General features: G+C 38.7%; 1 long non-coding RNA gene across 2 annotated transcripts; it reads left to right on the top strand.

The window, feature by feature from the left end:
• The first annotated feature begins 3,158 nt into the window (after positions 1 to 3,158).
• Positions 3,159 to 11,202, top strand: LOC144827235 (uncharacterized). 2 transcript variants are annotated; one of them, XR_013610092.1, is made up of 3 exons: positions 3,159 to 3,245; positions 3,502 to 3,590; positions 11,044 to 11,202. It is a non-coding gene; the product is annotated as an uncharacterized LOC144827235 (long non-coding RNA). The 2 variants fall into 2 exon arrangements; XR_013610093.1 differs by lacking the exon at positions 11,044 to 11,202 and adding an exon at positions 8,545 to 8,915.
• Positions 11,203 to 12,297: the final 1,095 nt, after the last annotated feature.

The following is a 12,297-nucleotide window of genomic DNA, read 5'->3' as shown; positions in this document are numbered from 1 at the left end:
ACCCATGACACATGCCCTTGTCAGTGGAGACCAATTCTACACCTGAAGGCCAACATTTATTTCAACAACAAGTGGAATGGTCCACATGACTTAATATGTAAGGCAGCCTCCTTAGGTAGCACAACTGTAGGACAAGAGCACAAACATAATTTAAATGAGGATATAGAGAGGGAGTGTGCTGAGATATGGGGTAGGGAAACTAGAAGATACACTTTCAATGAGGGTACACCATACAATACGAAAAGAGCATACAAGCTAAAGTCTCCTCTCCTTTGCTTCCTAGGTAATGGAACGGTTCCTGTGGGTCGGAATACTAATTGCAACAGCACTAGTTTTAATTTGAACTTAAAGTACGGCACATCCATCCTCATGGACATCTATTGGATCTGCGGAAAAAATCTCTATCTGCAGTTGCCCCCCCAATGGCAAGGACTTTGTTCCATCGTGACGATGCATGAATTGCATCTCGTCGTCCCAGCAGCGAACATTTCCCACATCTATGCACACCCAATGGCAGGTGATATCACCCTGCTCCACCACCGAAAAGGAGAAGTCAAAAAGTACTCCTCAGATGACACATTTCAGGAGATTCCGGAAGATTTCAACGATGCTGAACTTTACTTTGGGGGAGTTATCCCTATGTTCCAGACAAAAGCCAATGCTCGATGGCTCCAAGTAATGAGATATGAACTGATGCAGCTTGTTAACAACACCCATGATGGGTTCAATGCCGTGAAAGAAGAACTACGACTTTGAGACTCATGGTTCTGAAACATCACTATGTTTTGGACCAGTTAATTGCGATGAATAGTGGTGGATGCGCCAGGATGGGAAAGTCGTTCTGCTGTGCCTTGATATTGGCCGATGATGCGGATAACAGAACACTTACAAAGGCCATTGAGGACTTGGACAATTTGGGACAACAGATGCCTGAGGATGGAAGTGCAAAAGCAGATGTTTTAAGTAATTGGTCCAATTTGGACTGGATGCCTTTATGGCTATCTGCAGTACTAAAATTTATAATGCCTATATTATGTGTGCTTGTAATTGTGTATTGCGGAACACAGATTATGTTGCATTATGTTAGAAGATTAAGGTCTAAGAAAGTTGAGATGAACTACACAGATGTGAACACAGGTATGCACAGGGGACAAGGGGAAGATGTAGAGATAGCAGTGTTGAACATAGAGCGTACTGTCCCCGACCCTCACTTAGAGCAGGTCCCTTCTGAAAGTCAGTACCAGTCCCCAGTACATGGTGGCCCACCACTTCTCTCAGGGAGAGACTTGGTACGTCCCTATGAGACAATGTGTAAGAGATTAGGAGGACCAGGGGAGGATTTAGGAACTACTTCTTTATAACTCGCCCTGGCCACTTCCCCCATTTCCAGTTAAGTATACAGTTCGTATGATGTTTAAACATGTTTGATAGGTTCAAATATGAACCAGAGGGGGGAATGACAGAGGGAGATAATGTTACTGCATAGTTATCCAAGCACACCCTTATCACATAGCCAGCATTAACCCCTGTGTAGGCCCTGCTGCTTGAGTGTTATAGGCCTCAGTTACGTTGGCCTGAGCACTGCCATTTTCTTTCAGCTTAGAGCAGAAGCAGAAAGCAGGTCTGACCCATGCTTCAGCCAGCTCCACTTGTCTGCGTGGCTTCGCACTCCTTCATTGGGCCCCCACTCTACTGTATGCTAGGTTCATGAACGATAAAGGTCAAGTTCCTTATTAATCTTGCAACACACCCCAGGCCCCCACCTGAAAGCTGTGAACGGAGAAAGAGGAAGTTCCCCGCCACAGCTAAAGCTAGTCCGATAAATGAGGACAAAAGTAGCAAATCAGTATCACAGATTGGCACATAAACGCATGAATAGAATCCTTCAAAGTAATAATAACACATTTGTGTTGTGTATGATGAATTAATGACAAACCTCCAGTCAAGATGCCAGGAACTCAGTCTGGACTGGCGTACGTGCCACACACAATTACGAGAAAGGGGCTACATCTACACTTATGATGGAAAGGTACCAGGCAGGGGCGTGAGAGACGATGGAAAGATATGTGATACAAGGTGGCGTGATATGACGTGATTACAGTCTCATTGTTTGGTCACTATAAAAGGGTGGTCCGCGAGAATATCTTTGAACTACTCCGCGTCTGCACTTGAGTGTCGGACAGGAGTTTTTCCCAGGGGTTACTCGCGATAACCCTTGTTACCTGTACTTAGACTCTAGACTCTGCTGCTCTATTGTATATTCTGCTGTATGAAGTGCTTTTTCCTTATTGCATTCAAAGTTATACTTCACCATTTGAAATGCTATGTTTTCTCTGACCTTGTTTTATCTTCACTGCATTAGAGGTGTTTAACTTGTACTTGCAGGATATGACTTTATATACAGTGGTGAGTGTTCCCAATACTATGTGCTTAACCTTTTTCTATGCAATCTGCCTCAAAGCTCACAAGTGTACTTAAAGCATATTCTCTCTCTCATAGCAGCTGTAAACAGCACTGTGTATATCAAACTGCTATTATTGAATATTTCTAGAAGCTGTGTCTTCTAATAAAACTTGTACAAACTTTCAAAACAGTCTCCAAGGCTCATATATCCGTTTTTTCCTGTTTTTAGAGCAAGCGTTCCAGGAGCACCGGTCACAAATTAAGGTGTGCCATTTCCCTTAGTTCTCTCTCACGGTCTCCCCAGCGCGGCTTCTGAGCTGCTGCGCCAAGTCCCCTGACCCCTCCTGCCCACAATTAATTTTCCCTCCAACACGTTGATGGGGGTTCGTTTCGTACTTTATTGTGTGGCTCTCATACGCGACTTATTTACGGGGTATGCGTGCGCTTCTTTGAGGTGGGGTTCGTTTTGTACTTTATTGTGTGGCTCTCTCATACGCGACGTATTTATGGGGTACCCGTGCACTTCGTTGATGGGGGCTCATTTCGTACTTTATTGTGTGGCTCTCTCATACACAACGTATTTACGGGGTACGCGTGCACTTCGTTGATGAGGGGCAAAATATAAAAATATTTAAAAAATAATTATATAACATAATATGTACATGAAATATATAGAAAAGATGTTTTTGTAAACTTTCCCATGCTTTTACATAGAAGTGAACTGGAAAAAAAGGCCCTTTTCTATTTCAACAGTATGTGAACACTTTTACGCGTCTACGTAATTGAATTGAGAAAGAGGATCATCGCGGGACAGAGCAGAAGGAAGGGAGAGATGCTGAAAGGTAAGACAATTTATAAAACAAATTAAATATTAAAAGTCGTTTAGTTGTAAAATAGAGATACATATTTTGCGCATATTAGTTTATCGTAAAGTTTAAGTAAAAAAAGAAGCATATTATCGATGTAATTTTTATTTTTTATATTAACATTCATAATGAAGTCGTTAAAAAAAATAAGCAGTGTTTATTATGTACATTATACATTGAAAATAAATTAATACATATAATGTGAGTAATTGTCCTTTTTCTATTTTTACAGCATGCGAGGACGTTGACGCGTGAACGTGAATGTACTCATTACTAGGATCATCGCAGGACAGAGCAGAAGCATGGGAGATCAGCGTAAAGGTAAGATCATTTATATTACATAAAATGCATATTGTAGGGGTAAAATTTATTGTAAGGAGAGACGAAGGAGGTGTTTAGAAATAGAAAATGTATTTTAGGTAATTTTTAAGCGAGAAAATCAACCATGTTGCCAGAGTAGGCCCATGTCGGGTCACATGTTTTCAAAACTATTAATGTTTAGTTAGATTAATAACTAGATGTATGTATTAAATACACAGTAATAGTTTGAAATGTATGCCTCATTTTCATTGAGAATTGTTAAAAAAAAAAAAGAAATTGAGGATCATACATTTATGGAATTGGGATAGTCCTTGTTTGTAGTAAAGTAGTCAGATTCAGTAATGGAAGTGTAGAACTCGTCTACACTGTCAGGAGGAACAAAATAAAGTGCAGTTTGTTTTTTGAGTTCAAACTGAAGTTCGCTATCAGACATATAATCCTCACCTAAGGATGGTTTTTTGTATTTTACGCCAAAACGCCTGTGAAAAGTGGAAAAACATCCTTGAATTTGGGTATCCGTGTACATTTTGGTAATAGTATTAATCATTGCAAATTCAAAATCAATTATTACTTTTCTAGGACTTTCGTTAGATGTTTTAGATTTTACCACTGTTAAAAGTTCAGTGTATGTTGAGGCTTGTTTATCTGGTAGCAAACTGAAAACGAAGGGGTCTACTGTGTTTTTAATTTGTGCGTGAATAGTGTATATTTGGGTGAATGGATGGGGCGTGCTTTTAAACGTACCATCCATCATCGAAATATCACTATTCTCCTACCGAACAAGATTACGGGGCTGGCTAAAGATTAGATTCTTTTCTGAGGGTTTTTATTGTCCTGCAATAGGAAAGGTTCATTAGAAACAGAAACACAGAGTTTTGGAGGAATAATTATATCAGAAAAGGTTTGGGTGTTACTCTTTGGGGGTTACTTACGTGTTTTTTTCATTGTACAATAAGTCTCAGATTAGGAATAATGGGCATACTGCAGGCAACATGTGTTGGAACATGTTGTGCTACCTCCCTCAAAATAGAACCACAGGTGTCATTGGAGGTGGATGCAATATCTTTAATTTAATTAATTGTTTCTTTAACCTCAATCTCCATTGTAGAGTGGTTATGTTCTGTGGTTTTTAAAACAGTCACCAAGAGTAACCGCTCTGCCTGTGCAATGGGATGAGTAGTATTGCACACACCTCCAATGACATCTGGGTTCAGTTAGTCTCTCCTTACAATAAATATACCCTGCATGTTTCAGTAGTCGGTTTCCCCTGTTCGAGGTGATGTATCTGGCTTCTGGATAGGACGACGTTACCTGAAAAGACATGAAAAAGATGTAAAATAATGTTACATTTTGTTTAAATCCTGTGTTTACCTGTGGAAAAATGGAAAGTAATTGGTTAGTATTTTTATAGCTAGTTGAATGTCTGGAGAAACTGAAATTAATCGAATAAATTAAGGTTTTAACATTTTTGAGATTTATTTTCCATAGACTATTTTTATGAGAAAAAAGGATTTAGGGGACTGGCAAAAAAAGAAAAAAACGAATGTTGCAATCAGTTTGCATTATATTTACCTTTTTTGAAGACTTAGGGCATAGAAAGGGATCGCCCGCCATTAGTGCGACGGTCCTGTGGGGTCATTAGGATGCGTCTGCCACACTTGTGGACGCATCCTGCATTCTTGACATTGCGGCAGGCAGTGCTTTCAGCACCGCCCGCCGCAATGCCAAAAAGGCATGTTGGTCAAGTGAATAGGGACGACTTCTACGTCCCTGCCAGTTGCACAGTTGAAGTGCGCCACCAAGGCGCTTACATAATGTAATCAATTTTAATCCATACTCGTTGTGTAATCATTATAAATCTGTATTCTTTATCAATTTTGGATATATTAACAAATTTCATTGTAGCTACACGCAGTTAGGTTTGCCAATTTCCCAAACTTCTTGTGTTCCAACAGTGTCCATCCGGACCTCTTTGAAAGAACATGACCAATGCAAAAAATTCATCCAAGGAAGTGTTCTATTGAATAAAAACCCAATGCATTTCGGGCAATCTAGTGCCCTTCTTCGGGGGTCACTGTAAATAACAATAAAAACAATAATGATTGTTACCATTTATGAAAAAACAAGAATAATTCATACTTTTAAACTGGCGGTCACATGTTCGTGTTTAAACATATCACATTGCTTGTAAACGCTGTATAGTTCCCTCTCCTCTCTACTACATACCTGATAAACACCCACCGTACGCCCTAATCAGTCTCTCATTGAATTGGTATTTCTCACTATTAATCTCATGGTGACATAAACCTGCACAACAATCTCATTTCCCTAAAGCTGCCCGACATTCTTTGTACTACCATCCTCATGCATCTTCCCTCTTCGACTTACACTCTTCTGTTAATCCCTCCATCTGTGCTCCTAACTACTTTCTTTCACATTCTTCCTTAAACCAACTCTGATGCTTCATACTCGCTAACAAACCAGTTTCCTACATTCGAGCACTAGTTAACCTTGACATGAACTTATTCAGAATAACCCCACTTTTACTTCTTGTCAGTTCTACGTTCATGTGATTATGCTCGCCCTTCAACATAGTTTAAAGCAATCATTCTCTCCTTCAATTATGATTAACACCCCTCTTCCTCCCGTACCTGCTGTGAGCATTTAAAAAGCGTCCTGTATCCTCTCCGTTCTGAATAAATTGTTAGCACACCTGCCCTCCCTTATTTAACCAATTAGTTCAACCTCCTGATAGATCTGTAGTGCATGTTTTCCCGCCATCTATGCTGCTCTCCAAACTACTTACTACACAACTGAACTACAGCGCCCATCATGCAGTTGGCTAATCGGATCGCCCGCCATTAGTGCAACGGTCCTGTGGGGGTCATTAGGATGCGTCTGCCACACTTGCGGGCGCATCTTGCATTCTTGACATTGAGGTGGGTGAAATGACTTGGAGTACAGTGGTATGTGGTAATAAAAAGGTTTATTCGATATTACAACCCCAGAGGCAACTCAGGACCAACATCTTCATCATCAGTACATCTCTGCTCTGCTCCCTGGATCCCACATTCTAGAATCCAGTGGACATGGCATGGCAACATTAAACATTAAAGGAACATGAAGCAGATTACCAAGATACAACATATCTCCCTACCTAAAAAACAAACAAAATAAAATGCCATAAAAAAACCGAAAACAACATAAGAAAGAAATTAGATATAGTACAATATAAAATTTTCAATTACATTGTCAATCAGGAACTAGAAAAGGAAACACCAAATTAGGAAGCACCAAAACTACGAACACTTATAATCTTTCATCCACCTTGGTTTAAACTTAGGTCGAATGAGCCTTTCTTTCACCTCCATATTCGATGCAACGACTAAGGGTTTGAGAGAAGCTGATACATCATCCCTCTTCATAACCGATGTTTTTGGAGAATCACTTCCTTGACGCAAAATATGTTTGCATTCTAAATCATTACCTTTCAATATACTTCTCACATTCCATTGCTTACCATCATCTAATTTTACAATATTTGCAGTAGTATAAATGATTTGTTTTGGACTTGACCATTTAGAAAACCCAGATTTATGGTTTCCCATCAGCTGTGTGCGTACCCATTCACCAACTCTAAAAGATCTTGCAGGACTATTGATTTTAACATTATGATCACGAACATATTTGTTCTGATACACCTGTACCTTACTCAAAACATCTTTACCATCAATCACTTTTGAGCATTAATTTTTAGACATCCAAGTTGGTTTAACTTTAGACCCAGCCACTCGCCCCTTTAATAAGGAAAAAGGAGATACTCCTGTAGCTGTATGAGGAGTATTCCTATAGCACCATAACATTTCCTTGACAGCATCTTTACAATTATCATCATTGTTACTTGCAAGTTGAATACAATCTTTTAACACCCGGTTAAATCTTTCTACTAAACCATTTTCCCTTGGATTGTAAACAGAGGTGGTAATATGTTTCACACCCACCATGTTAAGGTAGACAGCAAATTCTTCTGCCACAAACTGTGGACCATTGTCTGATAAGATCACACTAGGGAATCCTTCCCTACGAAAAATTCCTTCACAAAAATCAATCAAGTTGGAAGCCTTGATGTCCTTTACAAATGCAACCTCAGGGCATTTGGAATGAAAATCCATCAGAACAATAGCATACTTATTCTCAATGCCTCTTACATGAAAAGGACCACAAATATCAATAGCGACTTTGTCCCACGGTTTATAGGGAAAAGAAGTTGCAGATATAGTAGTTTCCTGAGATTTGTGAGATTTATCACTGCACATACACGCTAAACAATTACGAACACATCTCTCTATGTCTTTGTCCATACCAATCCACCAAAAGTCATTCCTAGCCCTTCTTTTCATGCTGGTCATACCACTATGTCCTTCGTGCAATAAACTCAACATCTTTTCCCTTAGTTTTGAAGGTACCACTAATCTGTCACCTCTTCTAAGGATACCATCAAAAAAAGATAATTCCGACCAAACCATTTTATAATCAGCAAGATCAGTCTTGTTCAAAGATGAGGAATCTACACCTACATGCAACTTATTGATTATATGTTGAAACACATCATCATTGGCTACAGCTTGAATCCATTCTTGTTCACTTACTGCACTATTGCAAGATTCCTCAATGCTGGCTACCAACCATTCATCTTTATCTTCTATTACATTATTTGTATCACAAGGCAAAGGAAGACGCGACAAACCAGGCACTTAGTTTATTTGAAAATTATACTCTTGTAGTCTGTATAACCATTTTGCTATTCTGGGTGTGGCCCTAGAAGCGCCTTTTGTAGTAAAGATGTCAATGAGAGGTCTATGATCTGTCCACAATTCAAATGCTGTTCCCCAAATGATTGTTTTAAAGTGGTCCACACCCCACCAACACGCTAAAGCCTCTTTTTCAATCACAGAATAAGAAGGTTCAGCACCCTTGAGTGTGCGAGAAGCAAAAGCAATGATCTGTTCGACACCATCGTCTCTTTGCATAAGGACAGCACCTAGACCATATGCGCTAGAATCTACAACAATAATGGAGGTATGACTGGGATCATAAGGCTTCAGAGCAACTGCTTTGGTAATATCCCTTTTAATATTATCAATTGCCTGCTGACATAAGGTGGACCAAATAAATGAAACACCCTTTTTCATCAATAATCTCAATTCATGTACTTTGTCAGCAAAATTTGGAACTAGTCCAAATGGCATTCTAAGATATTGAAAAGCACCCCCAGGAGTAATGAACGATGTCAAATGTCTAGATTCAGCATGTAACTTGACCTGGTGATATGCATTGGACAGATCAATTGATGAGAAGTACATGGCATCCTTGATGCTAGATATCATTTCATTTATGTGTGGGAGAGGATAACGATCAACCCAAATATTCCTGTTCAAATCTCTCAGATCCACACACATCCTAATCTTTCCATTAGGTTTTCGAGCCAAAACAATAGGACTAAGCCATTCAGAAGCTTCGATAGGCTCGATTACTTTAGCATCACTCAACCTGTTTAACTCCTCTCTTAATAAATCTCGTAATGCAAATGGCACATTTCGTACTTTATGCACTGTTGGTATACTGTCAGCCTTGAGAATAATTTTATGTTCATATTTAACCAAACATCCAAGCTCTTTGCTGAACAACTTGGGAAAGACAGATTCCCACTTGGATGAATAATTGTCATTGGTTAACAAAACTTGATCAGAATAATCTTCAGATAACAATATCTGATCAGGATGATTAGGATTTAATATTAGCCCCATTTTTTTTACATCCTTCCATCCAAATAAGGCACGTCCTTGTTCAACCACATAAACTGGGCTCATACAAGATCTTCCTTTAAATGTTAACTGAGCATCAAAATAACCCAACATAGGTAATTTTACACCACAATATCCTTTAGGATGTACATCGGAGCATATCAATGTTGGTTTGCTCCCATTTTCCCACAAACATTTATCTATGTTTGTATATGGTGAACATGAGTCTGCCCACAGTGCCATGGTTTATCAACACATTACATTTAGGAGGTTGGTAATCTTCAGAAATATCACATACAGAATCATCATCTACAACCATTACTTCAATTTCAGTCTCATTGTTTTCATTATCATCACTATCACATTGAGGTTCAACGAGATTAACAGAACGCTTCCAATTGCTATTATCACCAGTTCTGCACCATTTAGCAAAATGACCTATCTTTTTGCATTTGATGCATGTGACTTTAATAGCAGGACATTTATTAAAATCTGCAGTATGTTTTTGACTTCCACATCTAAAGCAAATACGTTTGTTGAAACTGCTTTTGTTCTTGGTAATATTAAATATCACATCTTTGTTATCACTTCTAAATTCAGTTTTTATTATGCTATTACTTATGACATTAACACTACTAAATTCATCTTTCTCTTTTAGTTGCAAGGAACTTAATTCTTTAACCTAGTGAGAAGTGTTTTCCATTTTTCTAGCAGTGTCAAGAGTTTTTTGTAAGGAAGGATTTTTAAGTTCAAGTAAACGTTCTTGAATTTTGATGTTTTTAATCCTATTGATAAATTGATCTCTAATTATTTCTTCGTGTAAATCTTTAAATTTACAGGTAATGCCTAAAGTTCTCAAACAAGCTACATATTGTTGAATATTTTCTCCTTGTAACTGTGCTCTTGAGAAAAATGTATGCCTTTCTACGACAATGCTAGTTTTCTTGCCATAGTTCTCTTCTAAAGCTTTTAGGGCTTCAGAATAAACATCTATAGATGTGTCATTAGAACTAGTATCACTAGTTTCACTGTTTTCATCAACAGTGTCAACAACTGTAGAAACTACACGATTTATCACAGGTAAGGTTTTTAAAACTTACCTCCCTTCAACTCCTAAATTATGTTTTAATAAAGCCAATTTTCTAGATGGTAAAAATACATCCCCACCAATAGCTTCTAAATAGGTTTCGAATGATTCCGACCAATCTTCCCAATTCATGGAAGGAGGGCCAGGACTTTGTAAAAATTTAGGAGGAGCTGCAACAGAAGATGTAACATCCATACTAATTAAATTAAATTTAAAGAATTAATACATTCATGAATTAAAATAAATAATGTAGTCACCGATGTCTGGATACTGTTGTTTGAATAATTGGAGTTCAGTTCATTTTTTTGTTTTTAGACCACTGTATGCAGAATGTTTACTTTTAATTGGAATAGTTGCTGTGTTTCATAAAGATCGATGTTTAAAATGTTATGTCTTTTTTTAATATTCCATTGTAATTGATTTGCAAATCCAAGCGTTGAAATCTTGTATTTAATGCTTCAAAATCATTAAGTGCTGCGGCAATTGCAATATACACGAAGAGTTTCCTTATCCAAAACGGAGTTGACGTCTATTAACAGAGACCTATTCGGTTGTTTTTCAGTTGCCATAGAGATAAAAAATGGCCGCCGTGCGTCGATTATGCGTCTAAAATGTAGAGACGCGATGATGCATAAAGTGATGCAGAGCTGTGACATAAAATGGCAGAGCAGCTTACAAGCGCGTGAAGAGCGAACAGCTTGAAAATCAACACTTGGGATGAACTCGAGGCAGATTGTTATGTGAACCAAGGTAACGGTCGTACAATAACTCAAGACAATTTATTGTAATGAACAAGATAACGATCTTGTAAAAAAAACGTTTTTCCTTGTACTTGACAGGCTTGTTAGATTTATGTAGTATTTTCCAATAGCCAGCATAAGCTTTCGTCTTGTTACGGTGTTCGCGCAAAGTTTACATTTAATTGTGGAGCTCAAGCTTTTCCTCACGCTTCACTGGCCATACGGTGTTTATTTTTAAACAGATAGCAAAGTCATTTTAACAAAGTGAATTCCCGAGGCATGTAAATGCAGTCTTTACGATAATGTCACTTAGCCGGTTTCAATTCAAGCTTTTTACTTTTTATCCAGGTTTAAAACGTATGACCTTTAAAATTCTGCCAGCTTTGTTGAAAAATAAGTTTTTACATTAACGCTGTATTTTCCAAATAGTAATCAGATATTTCCAGGTGACTAAGATTTTTTTTTAAATGTTCATCAAATACCTTGAAAGTTCAAGATTATAACTGCCTTGGGGTTGTAAGTAGATCTTCATCAAGTCAAATCTTCATAAATCGATATTGTAGAATTCTTCAAATCGATCCCATCCTCGTCGCCACTGAAATGACTTGGAGTACAGTGGTATGTGGTAATAAAAAGGTTTATTCGATATTACAACCCCAGAGGCAACTCAGGACCAACATCTTCATCATCAGTACATCTCTGCTCTGCTCCCTGGATTCCACATTCTAGAATCCAGTGAACATGGCATGGCAACATTAAACATTAAAGGAACATGAAGCAGATTACCAAGATACAACAGTGGGCGATGCCAAAAAGGCACGTTGTGCATTTTCATGCACAATGTGGCAGGCACCTCGCGGTGCCTGCCATGCTGTCCATGAAATTGCAGTGGGGTACCATAGGTACCCCCCATGTGCACACCCCACCCGCACGAACACACTGGGAGCCCGCAACGGGTCCCCAGAGACAAAACCGCGTGCCTTTCCATGGCAGAGTCTCCGCCATGGAAAGGCGTTCCACTGCCATGATGATAATATGGATAATATGGATGGCGGTGCCTGCAAGGTACCGCCACC

Source organism: Lissotriton helveticus, chromosome 4_1 (genome assembly GCF_964261635.1).
Source record: "Lissotriton helveticus chromosome 4_1, aLisHel1.1, whole genome shotgun sequence".
NCBI classification, from domain to species: Eukaryota; Metazoa; Chordata; class Amphibia; order Caudata; family Salamandridae; genus Lissotriton; species Lissotriton helveticus.
This window is presented reverse-complemented; position numbering and strand designations above follow the sequence as displayed.